The sequence below is a fragment of the Euleptes europaea genome, chromosome 11 (genome assembly GCF_029931775.1).
Source record: "Euleptes europaea isolate rEulEur1 chromosome 11, rEulEur1.hap1, whole genome shotgun sequence".
NCBI classification, from domain to species: domain Eukaryota; kingdom Metazoa; phylum Chordata; class Lepidosauria; order Squamata; family Sphaerodactylidae; genus Euleptes; species Euleptes europaea.
The window spans coordinates 50665600-50687176 of NC_079322.1; the positions used below are offsets into that span (position 1 = coordinate 50665600).

The 21577-nt window shown below is 42.1% G+C and overlaps 1 protein-coding gene across 6 annotated transcripts in view; it reads right to left on the bottom strand.

The window, feature by feature from the left end:
- DYNC1I1 (dynein cytoplasmic 1 intermediate chain 1) overlaps positions 1 to 21577 on the bottom strand; it is a 246181-nt gene that overhangs the window by 29482 nt on the left and 195122 nt on the right. The window lies entirely within an intron of this gene.

The window sequence follows — 21577 nt, forward strand, 5'->3', positions numbered from 1 at the left end:
CGCGCGCACTATAGCTTACACCCGACACACGCCCTTTTAGCTATTCGTATTAACACTGCCAAGGTTTAATCATCTCTTTATAAGAAGGGCATGTTAGAGATCATACACAGCATTCAAAAGCATAATAGCATCTTTCATTTATAAAGTGTGGCTGAATTTCTAGTAGTCTGCGTTTCACTGACATTAACCACTTTGTATATTCCTGTAATGGTTATTCAGGATGGTGTGCCTTAGTTCCGTATCCTGCTGGCCATAGAACCATGGGGGAATCTGTTATGTCCATGCACACCATGAGAATTTCTTCACTCTCTTGCTTCCCTGACTGGGGGTAAAAGTCTCCTCTCCACACTGGCTGATGATACTGTCACCTGGCTTAGTTTTGTTGTATGCCCAGAGTGGCAAGTATCCTTTTCTGATCTAGTCAACTGCATCCCCTTTCTCTTGGAGGTGCAGGATGACATTTTACACTTTCCCCCTTCTAATTCATCAGTTTCAATGAAGGCTCTGCTTCCTAGAGATGAAATAGGTCTGAAGAGGCGTGTAAAACGGAACTGTTCCACCAGGCATACGGTTGAGGCCAGCTGTGGTCCTTACAATAAATGCCGGCCTCCCTACCTTACCTGCTGCTGCCAAACAACTGCCTGCAGGCCATACTGTGGCCTATATGCGCCATTAGAAATTGCAATTTTAATTGGTTAGGGTTATTATCTATGATTTTATGGTTCTTACTGTATGTTTTATAGTTAGGGTTGCCAACTGCCAGGTAGTAGCAGGAGATCTCCTGCTAATTCAACTGATCTCCAGCCGATAGAGATCAGATCACCTGGAGAAAAATGGCCGCTTTGGCAATTGAACTCTATGGCATTGAAATCCCTCCCCTCCCCAAACCCTGCCCTCCCCAGGCTCCGCCCCCAAAATCTCCCGCCGGTTGCGAAGAGGGACCTGGCAACTCTATTGACAGTTTATGTGAGCTGCTCTGAGCCCGGCTTGTCAGGGTACAGCGGGTTATAAGATTGATTAAATAAATAAATAAGAGGACAGAGGCGGGGTTTGGGGAGGGGAGGGAATTCAATGCCATAGAGTTCAATTGCCAAAGCGGCCATTTTCTCCAGGTGATCTGATCTCTATCGGCTGGAGAGCAGTTGAATTAGCAGGAGATCTCCTGCTACTACCTGGCAGTTGGCAACCCTACTAAGGGCCTATTGGGGTGGGCTCTAAAGGCAAGGCAAGCAGGGGCGGACTGGCCATTTAACTTACAGGGACATTTCCCAAAGGGCTGCCAGCCAGGAGAAAGCAGAACCAAGGCCAAGCAAATCTGTGAACACCTCAGGGACCGCTTGGCTCTGACCTTTTGGCAGCAGTGACAATTAATGTCAGCTCACAACTTACTTCCCCCTGCCCTGCTTCCTGTTTTGGGGATGATGCGGCGTGTGAGCTAATGCTAGGGTTGCCAACCTCCAGGTGGTTAATAAATCAAAGACAGTCACAAAACTGCACAAACACTTAGTTTTTAAATAATAAAGCATAGAAAACGCCAAAGATACATCCAGTATCTATAAGAAGATTGACGGTAAATTGGGCGTGCGCTCATACACCAAACCCATGACACGTAATAGCCTACTACACTATAATTCCTTTCACCCGCTTCACCTTAGAGATAATTTACCCTTTAGTCAGCTTTTAAGATTAAAAAGAAACTCTACAGAAGAAATTGACTACAAAGAGTCTATGCAACAGTTCACACAAAACTTGAGACAGCGAGGTTATCCATCACGGGTTATTGAACGAGCTAGATTTAGAGCCCAACAGAAACCTAGGGCTGAACTACTTACAGACACATGCAATACAAAAGAAGATCGTCTCACCTGTGTATTGCAATACACATCCATGTCTCCACTTATCCGGCAAGTTCTCTATCGCCATTGGCATTTAGTGCAGCACTTGCCAGGATGTTTATTGCCACCCCGTGTAGCATATAAACGTACACGTTCTCTTAGAGATATGCTTACACAGCACACACACAAGAGCAGCATTTCAAATCTTCCTCATGGTAATTATAAATGTGGCTCTTGTTTAAGTTGCAAGTACATGCTTACTGTGAAGGAAATTACACACCCCATTACTAAGAAAACCTTCAAGATATGCAGCTTTAACAATTGTGACTCACGCAATCTTGTGTATTGCGTAATTTGTTCCTGCCGGCAGTGGTACATTGGCAAAACGTCTAGACCCATCAAATATCGCATCAGCGAGCATAGATCTAGAATAAGGAACCAGGTAGCTGAGGCACCTTTAACGGCGCACTTTCTTAATAAAAATCATAGTGATGAAGACTTATCTTTTTTTGTATTATGGCGCTTTGAAAGCTCACACAACCATGACAGGGTTGATCTGGAATTGTTGTTGAAGCGACAAGAGTCTAAATACATCCAGCTCTTTGACACTGTACATCCTAAAGGTTTAAATACCACATTAGATTTGTCTTGCTATTTATAATTGTAATTCTGTATATGTTCTATTATGCCTTGTAACATTGGGTCATTGTACCTTTAAGAATATGTCTATTACTGAATCAGTGTATCACGTGGATATTTTGTATTTAATTGGGGCGGTGACATGGCTATTTTGCCAACGCGGAAGCTTTGTTATTAACAGCAAGCGTGTAAGTAATTATCTTTATAGTATATAGTATATATATATATATTTTTTAATTCTATATCATATGTTTATGCCGTTGTACTGCATTTTTTTATTTATGTTATCAATATAGTGGCCCCTGAGGAAGGCTATATCTAAGCCGAAACAGAAAAACAACCGGAGGTCTGTTGCATTTCATCTTACCTCTTGTATGGTCGTCAAGTTGAACCTCCTTATGAGAAGGATGAGTTCCTAGTGACTACGCCAGGATTGTATAAACTTTCGTTTAACATTTATGCCAATTTGAAAAATTGTTTATGGTTATATAGATACTGGATGTATCTTTGGCGTTTTCTATGCTTTATTATTTAAAAACTAAGTGTTTGTGCAGTTTTGTGACTGTCTTTGATTTATTAACTATTCTACAGCACGCTAACTTAAGTTTACTATACTTCCTCTTAGCATGGCAAAATGGAAAGAATCTTTTGCATTTTCTACGGAAGAGAGAGATAAGATATTAGATATTGCTCTCCCTTTCTCTATGTCAGATACTGAACCGACCCCTGATTTTAGCAAATTGTTGAATGTATGTAAGAAACAGATTAAATATTCTATGCATGCCTCCTCTTTGGCACAGTATGTCAAAAATAGAATGATACCACGAGGATTACGCATGCAAAAGGCTCCAACTTTATTCAAAGATAATGTTAATTTTAAGAACAAATGGATTGCTATTTTGAATAAGTGCGCTTATGATTTGATGACTTTGATTATTGGGCAAGCCAATGAGGAAATTGAGACTCTTAAAGATGATATTGATAAATTTAAGGAAGAATTGAAGCCAGCCATGACTCCAACTAGCTTTGCGAATAAGATGAAACAATTAGAACTAGACTTGAACAATTTTAAAGAAAATATAAGAGCATATAAGACCAAGAAATACGAAAGGGATTCTAATGATTACAGCCAAGATGTTGTATATCCCTGGTATAATGAAACTACAGTTGTAACATCTGCCACACATAGGACCAACCGTAACCGATTATATGATTATGACAGTGAATCCTCTAGTCTGTCTAGTCGTGGTTCCGACAGGGAATATAATTTACGGTCCCGTTATGTTAGAGGACGTGGCAACTCACGTCCTTTTCAAAGGCGCAGAGGAGGGAGGAACAACAGATAGTGGTTAATTTATCTCAACAACATTTTTCTGCAGATGAAATTCGAGTTTTAGAGTATGGGTTAGGCTTTGTGCCTACTCCAGCTTATTCACCATTACAGACTAAAATAGATATATTCAAATTCATACGATTATTGAAACTTAAAGAGAAATTTGGAAATGATACCACGGAAGTTTCTAATACATTTAGACCTAAATCAAGATATATCCCCCCATCTTATGATCCTCATATTGCGACCTTTTATGATGTAGTCAATCGTGATATTACCAAATTAGAACAGCACAAAATGCATAGGAGGTACAACTTACCAAAAAAAGATTTGGAAATTCTTAATAATTTGGCCAGTCTCTCTAACATCATAGTGAAACCTGCTGATAAGGGCGGGGCCATAGTTATTTTGTCTAAGGCAGATTATAACAATGAGATTTACAGACAGCTTAACAACAGTAGATTTTATTGCAAATTATCCCATGACCCGACGGATGAGATACAACTCATCATTCGCACGGTTATTAATGAGGCATTAGCAGATGACCAGATTACAATACAAACAGCTGAGTTTCTTTACAATAAATTTCCCAAAATACCTAGATTCTATATCCTTCCTAAAATTCACAAACCTACACGACCACCTTTAGGTAGACCAATAGTGGCTGGCATTTCTTCCATATTAGAACCATTAGCTAAATATCTTGAGTCATTTTTGAATATTTTCAGTAAAGCTACCAGTGCTTATATTAAAGATACTAGGCACTTTATCAGCATAATTGAACAAGTCAAGGTTCCTTTAAGCTCAGTATTGGGCACTCTAGATGTTAATGCCCTCTATACTAATGTACCGACTGATGAAGTACGAGCTATAATTGAGACACTTCTCAACACTCGTTCCAATCTACAACCATCTACTCAGTTCTTGTTGAACTTATTTGACATTGTGACCGAAAAAAACTACTTTGTGCATGATGATACATTTTATATGCAAACACACGGGGTAGCGATGGGCAGCGCATGCGCCCCATCGATTGCTAACATTTATATGGTAGCTTTTGAACATGCACACATCCTACACAACAACTCATTCAGCAACAATATCGTTCTCTATGTTAGGTACGTGGATGATCTGTTCCTAGTCATGTCTGATGAGCAGAGCTTCCACGCATTCAGTGATTGGATTAATTTACAAAATCCACATATCACCCTTAGTGGTGAATGCAATAGTGTAGAGATCCCTTTTTTAAACGTTACCGTCTATAAGAAGATTGACGGTAAATTGGGCGTGCGCTCATACACCAAACCCATGACACGTAATAGCCTACTACACTATAATTCCTTTCACCCGCTTCACCTTAGAGATAATTTACCCTTTAGTCAGCTTTTAAGATTAAAAAGAAACTCTACAGAAGAAATTGACTACAAAGAGTCTATGCAACAGTTCACACAAAACTTGAGACAGCGAGGTTATCCATCACGGGTTATTGAACGAGCTAGATTTAGAGCCCAACAGAAACCTAGGGCTGAACTACTTACAGACACATGCAATACAAAAGAAGATCGTCTCACCTGTGTATTGCAATACACATCCATGTCTCCACTTATCCGGCAAGTTCTCTATCGCCATTGGCATTTAGTGCAGCACTTGCCAGGATGTTTATTGCCACCCCGTGTAGCATATAAACGTACACGTTCTCTTAGAGATATGCTTACACAGCACACACACAAGAGCAACATTTCAAATCTTCCTCATGGTAATTATAAATGTGGCTCTTGTTTAAGTTGCAAGTACATGCTTACTGTGAAGGAAATTACACACCCCATTACTAAGAAAACCTTCAAGATATGCAGCTTTAACAATTGTGACTCACGCAATCTTGTGTATTGCGTAATTTGTTCCTGCCGGCAGTGGTACATTGGCAAAACGTCTAGACCCATCAAATATCGCATCAGCGAGCATAGATCTAGAATAAGGAACCAGGTAGCTGAGGCACCTTTAACGGCGCACTTTCTTAATAAAAATCATAGTGATGAAGACTTATCTTTTTTTGTATTATGGCGCTTTGAAAGCTCACACAACCATGACAGGGTTGATCTGGAATTGTTGTTGAAGCGACAAGAGTCTAAATACATCCAGCTCTTTGACACTGTACATCCTAAAGGTTTAAATACCACATTAGATTTGTCTTGCTATTTATAATTGTAATTCTGTATATGTTCTATTATGCCTTGTAACATTGGGTCATTGTACCTTTAAGAATATGTCTATTACTGAATCAGTGTATCACGTGGATATTTTGTATTTAATTGGGGCGGTGACATGGCTATTTTGCCAACGCGGAAGCTTTGTTATTAACAGCAAGCGTGTAAGTAATTATCTTTATAGTATATAGTATATATATATATATTTTTTTAATTCTATATCATATGTTTATGCCGTTGTACTGCATTTTTTTATTTATGTTATCAATATAGTGGCCCCTGAGGAAGGCTATATCTAAGCCAAAACAGAAAAACAACCGGAAGTCTGTTGCATTTCATCTTACCTCTTGTATGGTCGTCAAGTTGAACCTCCTTATGAGAAGGATGAGTTCCTAGTGACTACGCCAGGATTGTATAAACTTTCGTTTAACATTTATGCCAATTTGAAAAATTGTTTATGGTTATATAGATACTGGATGTATCTTTGGCGTTTTCTATGCTTTATTATTTAAAAACTAAGTGTTTGTGCAGTTTTGTGACTGTCTTTGATTTATTAACTATTCTACAGCACGCTAACTTAAGTTTACTAAACCTCCAGGTGGTGGCTGGAGACCTCCCGCTATTACAACTGATCTCCAGGCGACAGAGATCAGTTCCTCTGGAAAAAATGGCTACTTTGGAAATTGGACTCTTTGGCATTGAAGTCCCTCCCCAAACCCCGACCTCCCCAGGCTCTGCCCCAAAAACCTCCCGCCAGTGGTGAAGAGGGACCTGGCAACCCTACCACTACCTCTGCGCATTACATGTCTACCTTGTGATCAGGAATATCCAGAAAGCAGCTCTTCTTCTGATGGGGTACGAGCATACACATGCACACTTCTGCCACGCATAGGCACAGTGCTGAGAAGCTGGTGACTGTGTCAAGGTAGGGGGTGGGCCGGGGCATCGGTGCCCGCTCTCCCTCTTTTCATGCTGACAGAACACACAGAGGGGCCGTGTACTCAGGCCTATATTGCCTTCACATCGAAGCCAAATGCGACCACTGGTTTCAACAACTCATGCCCATAACAATGACAAAGCCAGTCTTTATTTATCAGAAGCCGGTCCAAGTTGTGATGGTATGAGCGATATAGGATACACTTTCCACTGGCCCCTGGATAAATAAACCCTTTTTTGTGTGTGTGGGCTGCCTCCCTTCTGTCACAAACAATTACTTGCATACCCCCCCAAAGGAAAAGAAGTATATCTACATTTTCGTTTTACGGTTAAAGTTCCAGATCTTTCCCCCTGTATACCTGTATGGAAAGATCTTCCTTAATCCAGGAGGCGCCACACGGTAAGGAGCTTTCTGCTTAGAGGAAGGCATGTGGACATGTTCACAGGTTTTAACTAGTATTTAACTGCTTAAAAGCTACAGTGAAATCTATCAGCTTTGCTTAGTTCATAATGACGCTGGGCTCTACATGAAGGAACATCTCTGAACTGTATTTCCATAACATAAAGCCATATGATCACAGTTCTTTCTCTCAGCAGTCCCAATTTTCCCCCTGTTTGCTTCACTGTTCACCATCTCACTATGAAGCTGTCAATATATCCTATGAAAAATAAACATATACGCTTGCTGAGGCATTACTACAAGTTTTTTTAACCAGTCATTTAAGCATTTCGAAATTGTTCCCAACCAAGAATTTCAAGAAGAGCCATTAAATTTCGAATGAGCAATGGCCATCATCTTCACAACATTTAAACTCCTCAAATACCTTAAAGGAATCCATGATCATTAAACCAATGACAGCCTAGTTATATCTGTCCTACACAACTTGCAGCTACACGTGGCACTTACGACTATATCTATACCATAAACATATATCTATTTTATACTGTTTAAATGTCTGGATTTCCTTAAAGATTCTTGGGAATTGTAGCTTGGTGAGGAATACTCGGTGTAAGTGATGGCTACTTCACAGAATTATAATTCCTAGAACTGGAATGATTATCATTATCCCAATGTGGTACACATGTCCCTTTACACTTTTCAAAAGCACTTCATTTGTTTTGGGTGAGGCTGTATTATATATACCTGGAAGAAAGTAACTGCCTATTATTTACATCTGTCTGATGCACAAGAAACCATACAGGCTTAGAGGAAAGATATGGAAGACTGAGTATCATCTTCAGTTCAGCTGTTCTTAGCTTTTGTAGCTTTTCTTAAGTCGTAGAAGTGCTTCTACCATCCAACATCCTCCAAAGGACATTTAACATGGTGGATTGCAGCTCACCTTCGCACACAGAATTCATTTGTGTTTAGAGCAGTGGTCTTTAAGGTTTCTAGAGCAGGACCTACATTCAACCCCCAAGTGGCATGATGGGAACCACCAAGCTGCAAGCACATGACAGGAAGCCACATAACATCACAAACAATGACCTCCAGTCACCCATCAGGAAGAGAAAGAGCCAGAGTTGTGACTCTACCAGGACTGCAGGCAGCAGACATAAACAGAGCACCAGGAGGTAAACCATAGTGAAGAACAAGCCAGCACAAGCTGGTTCAAAGACACCCTTCCTTCCTGTAAAAGCCTTCCCTTTCAGTCAGAGTCCTATATAATGCCATCGGTATATTTGGATGGCAGATACAAAGACAGTGGGGTCTAGATCAAATCAAGCCTGAACTTTCCCTAGAAGCTAAAATGACTAAACTGAGGCTATTGAACTTTGGTCACATTATGAGAAGGCAGGAGTCAATGGAAAAGACAATCATGCTAGGAAAAGTTGGAGGCGGCAGGGAAAGAGGAAGACCCAACTTGAGATGGATTGACTCTGTAAAGGAAGCCAGGGCCTTCAGTCTGCAAGACCTGAGCAAGACTGCTAACAATAGGATATTCTGGAGGACATTCATTCATAGGGACACCATGAGTAGGAAGTGATTTGATGGCACTTAACACACACACAAATAGAAGGATGGATGGACTTCATAAAAGTTATGTAAAATACTTCATCTCTGTGACATAAATAATACCTTGCATATTAGGCTAGTTCTTGCTACATTTGACTGACCTGCTGAAATTCAGAATTGCTTGCTTTATTTGGAGAAACTTATAACCTATAAGACAGAACAGGTTCTAGCAGCTGGGAAAATCATAACTAAATAACAATCTATTGCTGTTTCTTGCAGAGGTGTTCATCTTAGGGCTGTCAAAAAAAAAATTCGGTACAGTTCGGATTCGGCCGAATTTGACCCTTGTGGGTTCGGTAGGTGCCGAAGTCCGAACTCCCCCGCTTCGGATCCCCGGTAATTCGGGGGGATCCGGAGTTCGGGGGAAAATTCGGCCCCAGCGCGCCTTCAGAGGGATTCCCTGAAGGCGCGCGGGGGCCCTTTAAACTGATCTGAGCCTCCCAGCTGGGGCATTTTCCCTTTTAGCTTTTTTAAAAGCCTTCTATCATATTCGGGGGCTGAGAAGCCTCTGTGGAGGCTGTGTGGCTGCATCACTTCCACCCGCTGCCTAACTCCCCCCCTTCAGAAATGGGCTGTAACAGTTCGGGTGGTTCCTCGGTGGAACAGGTTTCCTCGGGAGGTGATAAGTTCTCCTTCCCTGGAGGTTTTAAAAGAGGTTAGGTGGCCATCTGTCAGCAAAATGCTGATTCTATGACTTTAAGCACATGATGAGAGGGAGGGCATCTTGGCCATCTTCTGGGCATGGAGTAGGGGTCACTGGGCATGTGGAGGGGGAGGTAGTTGTGAATTTCCTGCATTGTGCAGGGGGTTTGACTAGATGACCCTTGTGGTCCCTTCCAACTCTGTGATTCTATGATTCTAAACTGCTCATTCCAGGAATGTGTACGTTGGATCATCTACTCAAAACCTTTTGCATTTATGCAGGAAGAACATTGTTTTGTGATGACTTATGCTTTTAAGTAAGTATACTGAACTGAACTGATTAAGAGCGAGTTACTTCCATGCATTTATCAGCTGGAACAAATTAACAAGGGGGGCACCCTTGTGAAGTGTTTCCCCCCCCCCCTTTACTGATTATTGGAAAAATTGACTTTTGTTGCTGTGATTGTATAACTCTCTAGTACTCAGCTACTCTGCTTAATAAGCTGTGGAAGACTAGCAGTGCAATCCTAGACAGAGTTATGCTCTTTTCAGTCCAAGAATGGTGTAACTGTGCTTCAGATTACACTGTAGGAGTCTGTGTCCTGAGCTGAACTCTAGTATGTTGAGCACTGGCCAGCATCAGATACCTCCTGCTTTGAAATTATGAGTCAGGTCCATGGAAAGGTCATAGATGTTGCTGATATATGTGATTCAGGAAGAGGCAGAGTTCTGACCTCACAAGGCCAGGAAAGTGGTCAGCAGATCAAGAGAGCAAGGAACAGGGAACAGAAGCTGAGTGCCAGGAGCTATGCCATAATGAGGAACAAGCTAAGGGTCAGACTCTGCAAGGAATAGGGTTGCCAAGTGCCCAGTGGTGGCGGGCAACAAGTGCACGCGCGACGCGGATGCTCTAGCAACCTCTGCAGAAACTGTATGGAAACCATAGAGTTTCTGCAGAGATTGATAGAGCGTCCGCATCACTGCTGAGTAAAACTGGAAGTGACATAGGTGCATCACACGAGACGCACACGCGCATCGCGCCAAGCGTGCATGTGTCTCTTGCGCAGCTGAAAAGCTCCCACCGATGGAGCTACGGACCTGGTGACCCTAGCAAGAAATCTTCAGTACCACTAAAAGCGCAATCCTAAGGGGGAGGGTAGATAAGAATCGCCCGGGGTGGCACAACTGCATGCCTCCTGAGTGGCTTGCAGCAGCGTGGAAGGGATAATAAAATAAATTCCACCCCCCAAGAGCCGTGAAACTGCTCCATAGTGTTTCACTGGGCTACGCCATGATTTTTGCAGGAACACATACACACCTGCAAAAGGAGGCATTCCTGGAGTAATAGGACTTAGGGAGCCAACTAAAGTCAGCGCCGCCCCCGGGAACACCGCCAAGCGCATGCACCGCATGCTACAGAAAAGCTCCCACCGATGCAGCTACAGGACCTGCTAAGCCTAAGAAGATGGGAAGTTGTGAATTCTTCCTGTTGAGATTTTCTTTAAATGAAATAATGACTTCCTGTAACCATCAAAACCCATTTCCATTAAATACTTAGTGCTACTTCGTGTTTTGTATTACTCCTCTCCTCGGTGGGCTTGAAACTGTGGACGGTCACACTTGCAGAATAAAAATATCTATACATTACTCTTACTGTGAAGTGCTGGTTTGCTTAATTGAGTTGTATGCCAAGGATTTTAAAAATGTACTTCATTTTTTGCATAAACATGTGGAAACTATTACAAGAAGGGAATGAAGGCGGGCGAGAGGGAAAGGGTTTCAAGAGCAGACTCAGTCTGAAGATAACATGATGATTAGCATTTTGTGGTTTCCTTTAAAGTTAGACCGTGGCTGATTTTAGCGTACTGAACCAAGATACAGGAGATTGAGTCCGATTCCATCTTAAAATCTAAGGGCATTGTCCTAAATTATACTTCTAGGTCTAAAATGTCCCAGGTGTGAAAGTTGTTATTGAAACACAGCAGCAACACTTAGAATTTTCAGAGTCAGGATCTGCTGTTAACAACACAGTGAGAACGTGGTGTAGTTGTCAGACTAACACCAGAGAGAGCTGGGTTCAAACCCCTGGTTGGTTATGAAGTTCACTGGTGACCTTGGGCTAATCAGTCTCTCACAGCCTAATTTACCCCATTTGATAGTTGTGAGGATTAACCAAAGCAGATAAATCTTGAGCTCCTGGAAAGAAGGGCAATATGAACAAGTAAGAAAACAACCACCACCACTTCTGGATCTTCATTACATTCTCTCTTTCTGTTAAAGAAACAAAAACTGTAATAAGAACAACAGTAAAAGAAAATGCAGTGGTGATACTGTTGTGGCCAATCATAAACTGGAACCTGGTCCAGTAAGAAGACATGGCCGCCCAGCTGAACACCTGCTGTACCAAAAACATAAGGCCAACCCTTGTTCAAACAATGGACACTGCAAGCCAACGATGGGTTTACCTGCAAATTACAAATGCGCACGATGCAAAAAAATGCCAAAATAGTATGGTGAATACAGGACTAAGGTGATCCGGGTTCAAAATCTTATCTGTCTTTGAATCTCCCTGAAGTTGAGCCTGGCCCTGTCTCTCAGATTAAAATACCTTACCAGGTTGTTTTGAAGGATAAATGAGGGGGGGACTCTACCTGTGTTAATATATGCTCCTTAAGGACGGGCATACAGATGTAATGGAGAAATGGTTTAAGTATCACTTGAGAAATGCCTAATGATGAGGAGAAGAGACGGTGAATTCTTCAAGCCAGACACCACCTGACTTTAGGAAGCGTCAGCCTGTCAGGCAGCAGCGATTTGAAGACATGTTTGGGGGTATTTGGGGAGGGGAGTTTGATGCTGACAGGTAAACTGGTGATTTAGTTAATCTCCTTAATGTTTTAAGCATTTCGCTGAGAAGTGACTCACAACAGGCTGGAGCTGCAGAGCTTATGATGCATTAAGTCTGGTTGCTCAGCTCATCTGCTTGATAACTGGATAAAGAACTCAAAGAAGAGCTGCCCTGGCTGAAGCTTGCCTGGGAGCCACTGAGAACTGCCCTGATTCAATGAGCAGGAAATGGTACACTGCGAAAGAAAGAAAGAAAGAAAGAAAGAAAGAAAGAAAGAAAGAAAGAAAGAAAGAAAGAAAGAAAGAAAGAAAGAAAGAAAGAAAGAAAGAAAGAAAGATCCCTGATCATCAACTTTTAGTACCAACATTAAGAAATGAAAGAAAGCTCATGTTCTCCTTTAGAACACCTAATTTCTCTGCCAGGTTCATTTTCTATGTTCCACCACTCCAAAACAACTCAGGAACAGTCCAACTAGAGCAGGGAGACTGTTAAGTTAGATGGATAGTAGCTGTGGTTCAGTGGTAGAGCATCTGCTTGGCATGCAGAAGGTCCCAGGTTCAATCCCCGGCATCTCCAGTTAAAGGGACCAGGCAAGTAGGTGATGTGAAAGACCTCTGCCTGAGATCCTGGAGAGCCACTGCCAGTCTGAGTAGACAGTACTGACTTTGATGGACCAAGGGTCTGATTCAGTATCAGGCAGCTTCATGTGAGCTGTTCAATCTTTATGTAAAGCCCTTTAGTCAAATCATTTGTATTTTGGGGGCTGGCTTTCATCAATATGCCGATGATATATAGATATATAGAGATATATCCTTATCCAAATCTCCTAGTGATGTGGTAGAGGTCCTAAATCACTGCCTGGCTGCTGTGGTTAAATGGCTAAGAGTGAATAAACTGAAACAAAATCCTGGACGATTGTAATGCTGGTGGGGAAGAGGCAGAGGTTTTGAAGGACATTATGATCCCCACTTTTGATGGTGTTCATCTGACCCTTGCCAACTCAGTTAAGTGCCTCAGGGTTACACCGGACCCAACATTATTGCTGGAGAAGTTGCAAAAAAAAAGGTGTTCTTCCGACTCAGCCTAGCTCAAAAAAAAAAAAAAAGGCCCCTTACCTTGTTACGGCTGATCTGGCCACCTGGATCCATGTCATGGTGACATTGAGGCTAGACTACAGTAGTGCACTGTACATTGGTTTCCCCCCAATTTGGAAACACCAGCTGGTGCAGAATGCTGCAGCTCGGCTATTATCAGGAGCAAGATGGCGCATGCGCATTACTCCCATTCTGCAGTCACTCCACTGGCTACCCATTAGTTAAAAGGTAAAGGTTCCCTGTGCAAGCATTGGGTCATTCCTGACCCATGGGGTGACGTCACATCCCAACGTTTTCTAGGCAGACTTTGTTTACGAGGTGGTTTGCCAGTGCCTTCCCCAGTCATCTTCCCTTTACCCCCAGCAAGCTGGGTACTCATTTTACTGACCTCGGAAGGATGGCAGGCTGAGTCAACCTTGAGCCAGCTACCTGAAAGCAACTTCCGTTGGGATCGAACTCAGGTCGTGAGCAGTTACCTGGTTCAGTTTAAGTTACCTGGTATTAGTTACCTGGCCCACTTTAAGGTATTGGCTATCACATACAAAGCCCTTTGTGGCCTTGGACCCTCATATCTGCCAGACCATCTCTTCCCCTATGCTCTGCCACAACAGCTTCGCTCATCTTAGCAGGGCCTTCTGCAGGTACCAATCTGCAAATGGGCAAAATCAGCAACTGCCTGTATACGTGCCTTCTCCGTTGTGGCCTCGCCTTGTGGAATGGTCTGCCTGGGGAGGTCAGGAAGGCTCCATTCCCCTGCTTTCCACAAACTATGCAAAACTGAATGATTCAAGATGGCTTTTCTACGCAGACACTAGAGTAGCACTGTACAAAAGGCTTCAAAATGTTGCTTGGATAAATTATTAGAAACTGTGGTCTATACTACTGTATAGTTTGCTGTAAGCTGGATCCTACTATGTAATCCTGTATCATTTAATGGATCATGTTAACACTTACGCTTTGCTTCAATTCTGATTTTTAGATTTCTGGTTGGTTCTACAACCTAAATCCTATTTCATTGTTTACTGAATGTCCCATCCTGTTGACTGTATTCTCACTCTGTGTAATCTACCCTGAGCCCCAGTAAGAAAGGCAGACAATAAGTAAAGTTAATTAATTAATTAATTAAACTTAATCTTGGGCTCAGCATACCTAAGAAAACATCGGCTTCTGCATGAACCACACTCCTGACTTTGCTTTCCTGGACAGAACTTGCCTCCTGCGTCTCCAGGATAAAATATTAGTCTGACAGGGATACAGAATCAAGCTTTTCTAGTGGCAGTTTCTTAATTCCTAGAGAGGCTCGGTTAAACAGAAGGAGAACTGTTTGAGACATTCTCATTTCGAAAGAGGCAGCTGTCAGTTTTTAAAACTGTGTTGTGATGTTATTGTTTATATTATATCTTTGATTTGTAGAATTGGTTTGCGTGTTTTATGACAATTTATCTATTCTTCATATCACCTGCTCTGGCAATATTCTGTGGACCTCGGAAAGAGAGAGGTGAGACACAAACAGAACAAGAAATATATAACTGAAAAATACAAAGCTTTCTTGTACCAGCAAATAAAAACTTAAAATCATGCTTATTGCATAGTGTATCCAAGCAACATGCCCAATGATGTAGTTTATAGACACTGCAGAGACATTATGCCGGCGTTGCAGGCAGAAGACCTGGCACAAGCGCCTAGAATCTGTCTGAAACCCTCCAGTCCCCAGCTGCGGAAGAGCCCATTAACTTCAAAGGACTTCTCCTGAATAAGGGGTTTCAGAATTGCAGCTGAAGGCCAAATCTTCAGCTTGATACCCAGCTACCTTTGTCTAAAAAGAAAATTTCAACAAATGTATATTCAGCAAGAAACTTGGTCTCTCTAGATTATCAAAACCACTGACACATGCAATTCTTATGTTACCTATCAGTACTGTGCTGAATTGTCTTGAGGTTCAATATTTGCTATGAAACCCACCATTTAGGAAGGCATATAAATGTCCCCCCCCCAAAAAAAAACCCTGTCTTCCAATCTTTCACACATTTGTTTGTGCTGATTTACACCCATCATGAGCCCCATCTGCCACCAAGGGGAGAACGGGACACATATGTTGGAATGGATGCTGGTCATGCTGCATACCTGTTCGCTCTAGTATCAGAGGAGCATGCCTATTATCTTGGGTGCGGTGGAACACAGGCAGGATGGTGCTGCTGCAGTTGTCTTGTTTGTGGCTTCCTGGGGGCACCTGGTTGGCCGCTGTGTGAGCAGAATGCTGGACTTGATGGGGCTTGGTCTGATCCAGCAGGGCCTTTCTTATGTTCTTATGTGTGTGGCCCTAGCAAATGGCTAAGACTTTCTCCCATGCCCCATCGTGCTGGCAGTTAAATTGATGCCAACACTATGTGGAAATACTCAGCAGCCTGATCGAACTATAGGTGTGTATAGCTGTTGCAGTATGTAGTTTGTGATGACCCTTCCAGGGACACCAAGCAATGCCATGGATGACATCTGCATGTGAAGCTCAGTTGAATGCAGATGTTGACCTCCCGTCACATTGCTTTGGTTCTACATTCTCATGTGCTACTCATTGCGCAGACCTGCCCACAGCTAATTAATTACTGCATGTTGACTTGTTTGGATTTTCCAAGCAATCCCTTATGGGGTTTTTCAAGGCAAGAGACTAACAGAGTTGGTTTCCCGGTGCTTTCCTCTGCATAGCAACCCTGGTATTCCTTTGTGGTCTCTCATCCAAACCCAGGGCTGACTCTGCTTAGCTTCTGAGACCTGACAAGATTGGGCTATACCATGCTGCCTTCCCTCCCAGTTAAGTACTAAAAAGGTAAAGGTCCCCTGTGCAAGCACCAGGTCATTCCTGACCCATGGGGTGACGTCACATCCCGACATTTACTAGGCAGACTATGTATACGGGGTGGTTTTCCAGTGCCTTCCCCAGTCATCTTCCCTTTGCCCCCAGCAAGTTGGGTACTCATTTTACCGACCTCAGAAGGATGGAAGGCTGAGTCAACCTTGAGCCGGCTACCTGAAACCGACTTCTGTCGGGATCGAACTCAGGTCGTGAGCAGAGCTTTTGACTGCAGTACTGCAGCTTTCCACTCTGCGCCACGGGGCTCTTAGTTAAGTACTAGAGATGGCCAAATATGCCATTTTCCATTTCTTTCTTTTTTTAAAAAAAATCTATTTATTTATTCAAGCATGCTAATATTTCTTTCAAACCAACTCCAAACATCTCTTGCCTTGAAAACCCAACGGGGTCGCCGTAAGTCAGCTGTGATTTGACGGCAATAAAATAAAATACTTCTTACATAGAACAACTGTTTGCCACTGCTTATCCTTACACTGGAAAATCCAAACAATTAACATTTTGCAAAGCTTATTTTGCATAGCTTATGATTAAAAAAGGAATGATGTTGGGCTGTTTATTTCTGATTTCTAAAGTTTAAAGATTTACTTAGTGCACACTTACAACTTTTTTCCTGAAACTTATTCTTTTAAAGGGCTATACATTCTCTGACTCCAAGGGATACAGTATTCAGAAAACATTACAAAACTTGTGGTAAAATTCTGAGTTGGCTATATTAAAATAAGGGCATTTACTACATCAGCAGTTCCCTGTTCAATCCAACTGATTGTGCCATACCTAACTTTTAGTCTGTCATTTCCTACTACTTTTATTTTTCCAGTTTTCACGTATCTCTTTTTCCTTAATAAGCCTGCTCTAGTTTCTTTTTAAGGAGCCCCGTGGCGCAGAGTGTTAAGCTGCAGTACTGCAGTCAAAAGCTCTGCTCATGACCTGAGTTCGATCCCGACAGAAGTCGGTTTCAGATAGCTGGCTCAAGGTTGACTCAGCCTTCCATCCTTCCGAGGTCAGTCAAATGAGTACCAAGCTTGCTGGAGGTAAAGGAAAGATGACTGTGGAAGGCACTGGCAAACCACCCCACAAACAAAGTCTGCCTAGAAAACGTCGGGATGTGACATCTCCCCATGGGTCAGGAATGACCTGGTGCTTGCACAGGGGACCTTTACCTTTACCTTTAGTTTCTTTTCAGGTCATATAAATCTTTGGCCTTTTCATTTTCCATTTCTGTTTGTTTTCATGTGTTGGCACTGTGAGCCTTTTCATTCTGCCCAGTTTTCCCCCTGATACTCCCAAATTGTATGTTTCTTTTATGGCATTTTATGCCATTTATATCACTTGTACAACATGGTGTAGTGGTTAAGAGAAGTGGACTCTAATCTGGAGAACCGTATTTGATTCCCTCGCTCCTCCACATGAGCAGTGGGCTCTAATCTGGTGAACCGGGTTGGTTTCCCCACTTCTACACGTGAAGCCACCTAGGTGACCTTGGCCTAGTCACAATTCTCTTTGAATTATCTTAGCCCCACCTACCTCACAAGGTGTCTTTTGTGGGGAGAGGAAGGGAAGAGTATTCTAAGCCGGTCTGATTCTCCTTAAAAGGTAGAGAAAGTCGGCATATAAAAACTGACTCTTCTTATTCTTAATACAAAGGTTGCAAAAACAGATGACAGTTTTAGTGGTAATCATTCTAATAATAAACAATCTAATGATCATTTTTTGGGGATGGTCAGGAGGGGGAAAAGACAACTGTAGTTTTGTCCCAAGTGTAGGGAGCCCATGTCAGAAACTCGGACTTCCAAATCAAAACCCAAAAGGCAGGATATCCCTATAGATCACGATTGGATCATAGTTCCGGTTTCCTGAGCAATGGAGATGCATTCCTTATCATCCCACCACTTGACACCAGCCTCCTTATGAACAACTTCCAGCCTTTTTAAAAGAAATACCAAAAAAGAAAAAAATCAACAGAAAGGGAGGATTCTTTTTGCAAAAGGGTGAATACATTCATAACCACCCTCATTTCATTTTGGCTAAGCACTATTATATAATATATATTTTTTCATACAGTTTGTCATCTGTGAAGAATTATGCAATTGACACATATACCAAAATGTCTCCCAGTGTCCATTTTCCTCCTTTGTGGTTACAGTGAAACAGATAAGCAAAAACAAGAGAAACATTATGGAAAAACTCAGCACAGACTTGAGATCACCTGACTTGACTTGGGTTTTGCTCCTTCAAATTACCTAGAGAAAGACCATAATCTTCTCCTCATACAGCTGGATGGGAGCCAGACCTCTGGCTCCAGAGGTAAAGGGCAAAAAGTAAAAATCCTGTCTGAACAAGCAGCTCCACCCATTCCTCTGAGTCAGTTTGGCTTTCTGACAACAAAATGAGCTTGGAAGAAAATTCATTCATTGCTTTGCTTCTGGACAAAACCCAAAAAACTGAGCAGACAGAAAGATCCCCATGTTAACCCAGCTGGCTACTTCCTGAAGAATTGACAGCCTTATTGTAGTAATCAATTCACTCTTCGTGTATACAGTTATGTGGGATAATATAGGCAGTAGCAATGTTTTCCAGAAGAGAATTTATTCTCTTTGCTGGGACTAATTTAAAGAAGACATCGGCTTCACACAAGATGGGATGGTAATGCAACTCTGACTGCCATGGGGGAGAGGAAAGATTAAGCAAATAAGAGAAGGATCAAAAATAGGTCCCTCGAAGTTACAAGTCACAACTTGCTCATAAATGATCTGGAATTGAGGCTGAACGCTACAGGGCAGGGGCAGGCTGAGATTTTTCAATTTAGAACAAAGATGACCCGGGGGGAGGGACAAATGATAGAAGTTAATAAAATTATGCAATTAGCATTTTATCTGCACATAGAGATAATACTAGAACTCATAAAAATAATACTAGAACTCATCCACAATACTAGAACTCAGGGGCACCCATGAAGATGATGGGCAACAGATTCAGGATGGACAAAATCAAATATTTCTTTACTTAACAATTCACTATCTGTGGTTGTAGTGATGACCACTAGCAAAGATGGCTCTAAAGGGGGATTAGACAGATTTATGTAGAATGAGTTTCTCAATGGCTACGGGATATGGTGAGTTAAACGAACCTCCACAACCAGAGACAGAGAAACTCTGAAGGAGGCAACATCAGGGAAAGGCCTCGGCCTCTCTGCCCCATTTTCCTGGGTCTCCCAGGTAAAATGGTTGGCCATTGTGTAAAACAGGATGCTGGACTAGATGGGCCACTGATATAATCATGTGGGGCTCTTACTAGATCACTACTTTTTGTTTCCCTGAATGATCATCTGGAGGTGACAAAGTTAACCGAGGAAGTGGCTATTTCAAAATCTGAATGTGGGACTCCCAGACAGCAACAGGTTCTCACTGGGTTCTGCAGAACGCATCTCACCTTTGGCAAGTGTCCCAAAGAAAAGCCCTACCTTTCCCCTACCTGCAGGAAACTAGCAATGCTGGCTATACTATACTACACTAGCTAATTCCTGTCAGACTGTGGACTAGTAGAGACTGGGGGGCGCATTCACAAGTCTGGAGTGCAAAAGCTGGAAGCATTGAACAGTAAACAGCAAGGAAATCTGGAATTGCCCTTATTCCCCACTCTACATCTACAAGGGGATGGGAAAGGAATGTTGTACATTTCTATTTAGGAGTGAATGGGGTATGGGCTGTGTTCTATTTTAGGGGTGAATTTAAGGGATTTGTCTGAAGCATGCAACAAAGCCTTATTCATCTCTTATTTCTACTGTAATGTACATTCTGCAAGGGAGAAAAAAAGTTTGTTTTCTAAATTGTATATAACTTATAAACCAGAACATGCCACCCACGCTCATTCCAGGAGTCTCACTGAGGTCAGGCCATGTGGTTTTCAAACCAACGCAGGATTTTTTTTAAAAAAAATCTTTATGCCACTTCTGCTTTGCTTCCTTACTGATACAGTCTATTTTTCATTCTGGATGTTTCATTAGCAGTGGCTGGCAATTGTGCTTTGGATTTCTATGTAGCAATTGAATATATAAAAGGTTGGTTTTATAACATCACTTTAAAAATGGTTTTATCGAATTAGGCCTACTTTTCGGAAAATCCCCAAGCAGAGGTTCTCAGGGCAATTCTAAGATGGATATCCTCATATACTTTCACTCTACTGGGTCATTTGTATTTATAGAGGCCTAGTAGGAAAAACAGTTCATGAAGAAGGAACCCTCCAGTATCAGCTGCAGCTTTAATGAGTGAAAAATAACAATAAAAGATGTAGCTAAAGTCCTGTACAGTCCTGTACAGTCTACCCCAGAAGCAAGTGCTTTCCTTTTGAAGGCATAGCTAAGATTATTTATGGCAGAATAATGGGATATTTTGATAAAACTCAAACCTGCTTTTTCTTCATGTGGTATTGTCTAATTCTCCCTATGCATGATCACATGATAAGAAGCACTGGCAATGCTGTGCATGAACATTTATTCATAATCCTTAGTGTTTATGAACAAACAGGTGGCCTTTAGAAAACAATTTACATGTTCAAAGCGCTAATGCCCGAATAAACATACGGCTCAGCAGTTTCATCCTGCTAGGATATCTCTTGACTCCTTATGCATCCAGCTCTGCTTTCATGAAGTGCTGTGATCTTATGACTCAGTGGCAGAAAACTGTACATGCTTCAGTTAGAATGAGCCAAGTCAACATCCTCAAAGTGAAAAGGCTGTCCCTTTGGATCACCTGTCTTTCAGCTAGATTAGTACCGCTATATGCTTTCCAGCATGGTTCCACTTTTTAAATTATACGCGGCTGGAGTATTTCTTTGCATTCCTAAGGATTGTAGCTTCTCTTCAAGAAATTTTGAGCCGCAGCTCCATGAGACAGCATTTTCTAAGGATTCCTTCTGTGGTGACCTTTAACAAAGCAGCACTGGCAACCCCTATGACATGGTTTGTTCCTGCTCCTCTCGGTAAGGATGGAATTTGTGGCACCTGAAAGGCTAACCAACCGATTGTGTCGTAAGCTTTCTAAGGTCAGAACACCCTTCATCTCATTCAAGAAGTCTTAGAAATATTGACTCTTTTGACTGGATCTTGTTTTCACCAGTTCTTTACAAGCTAATGTAACACACGTATCTCTTGGATTGCAGGGC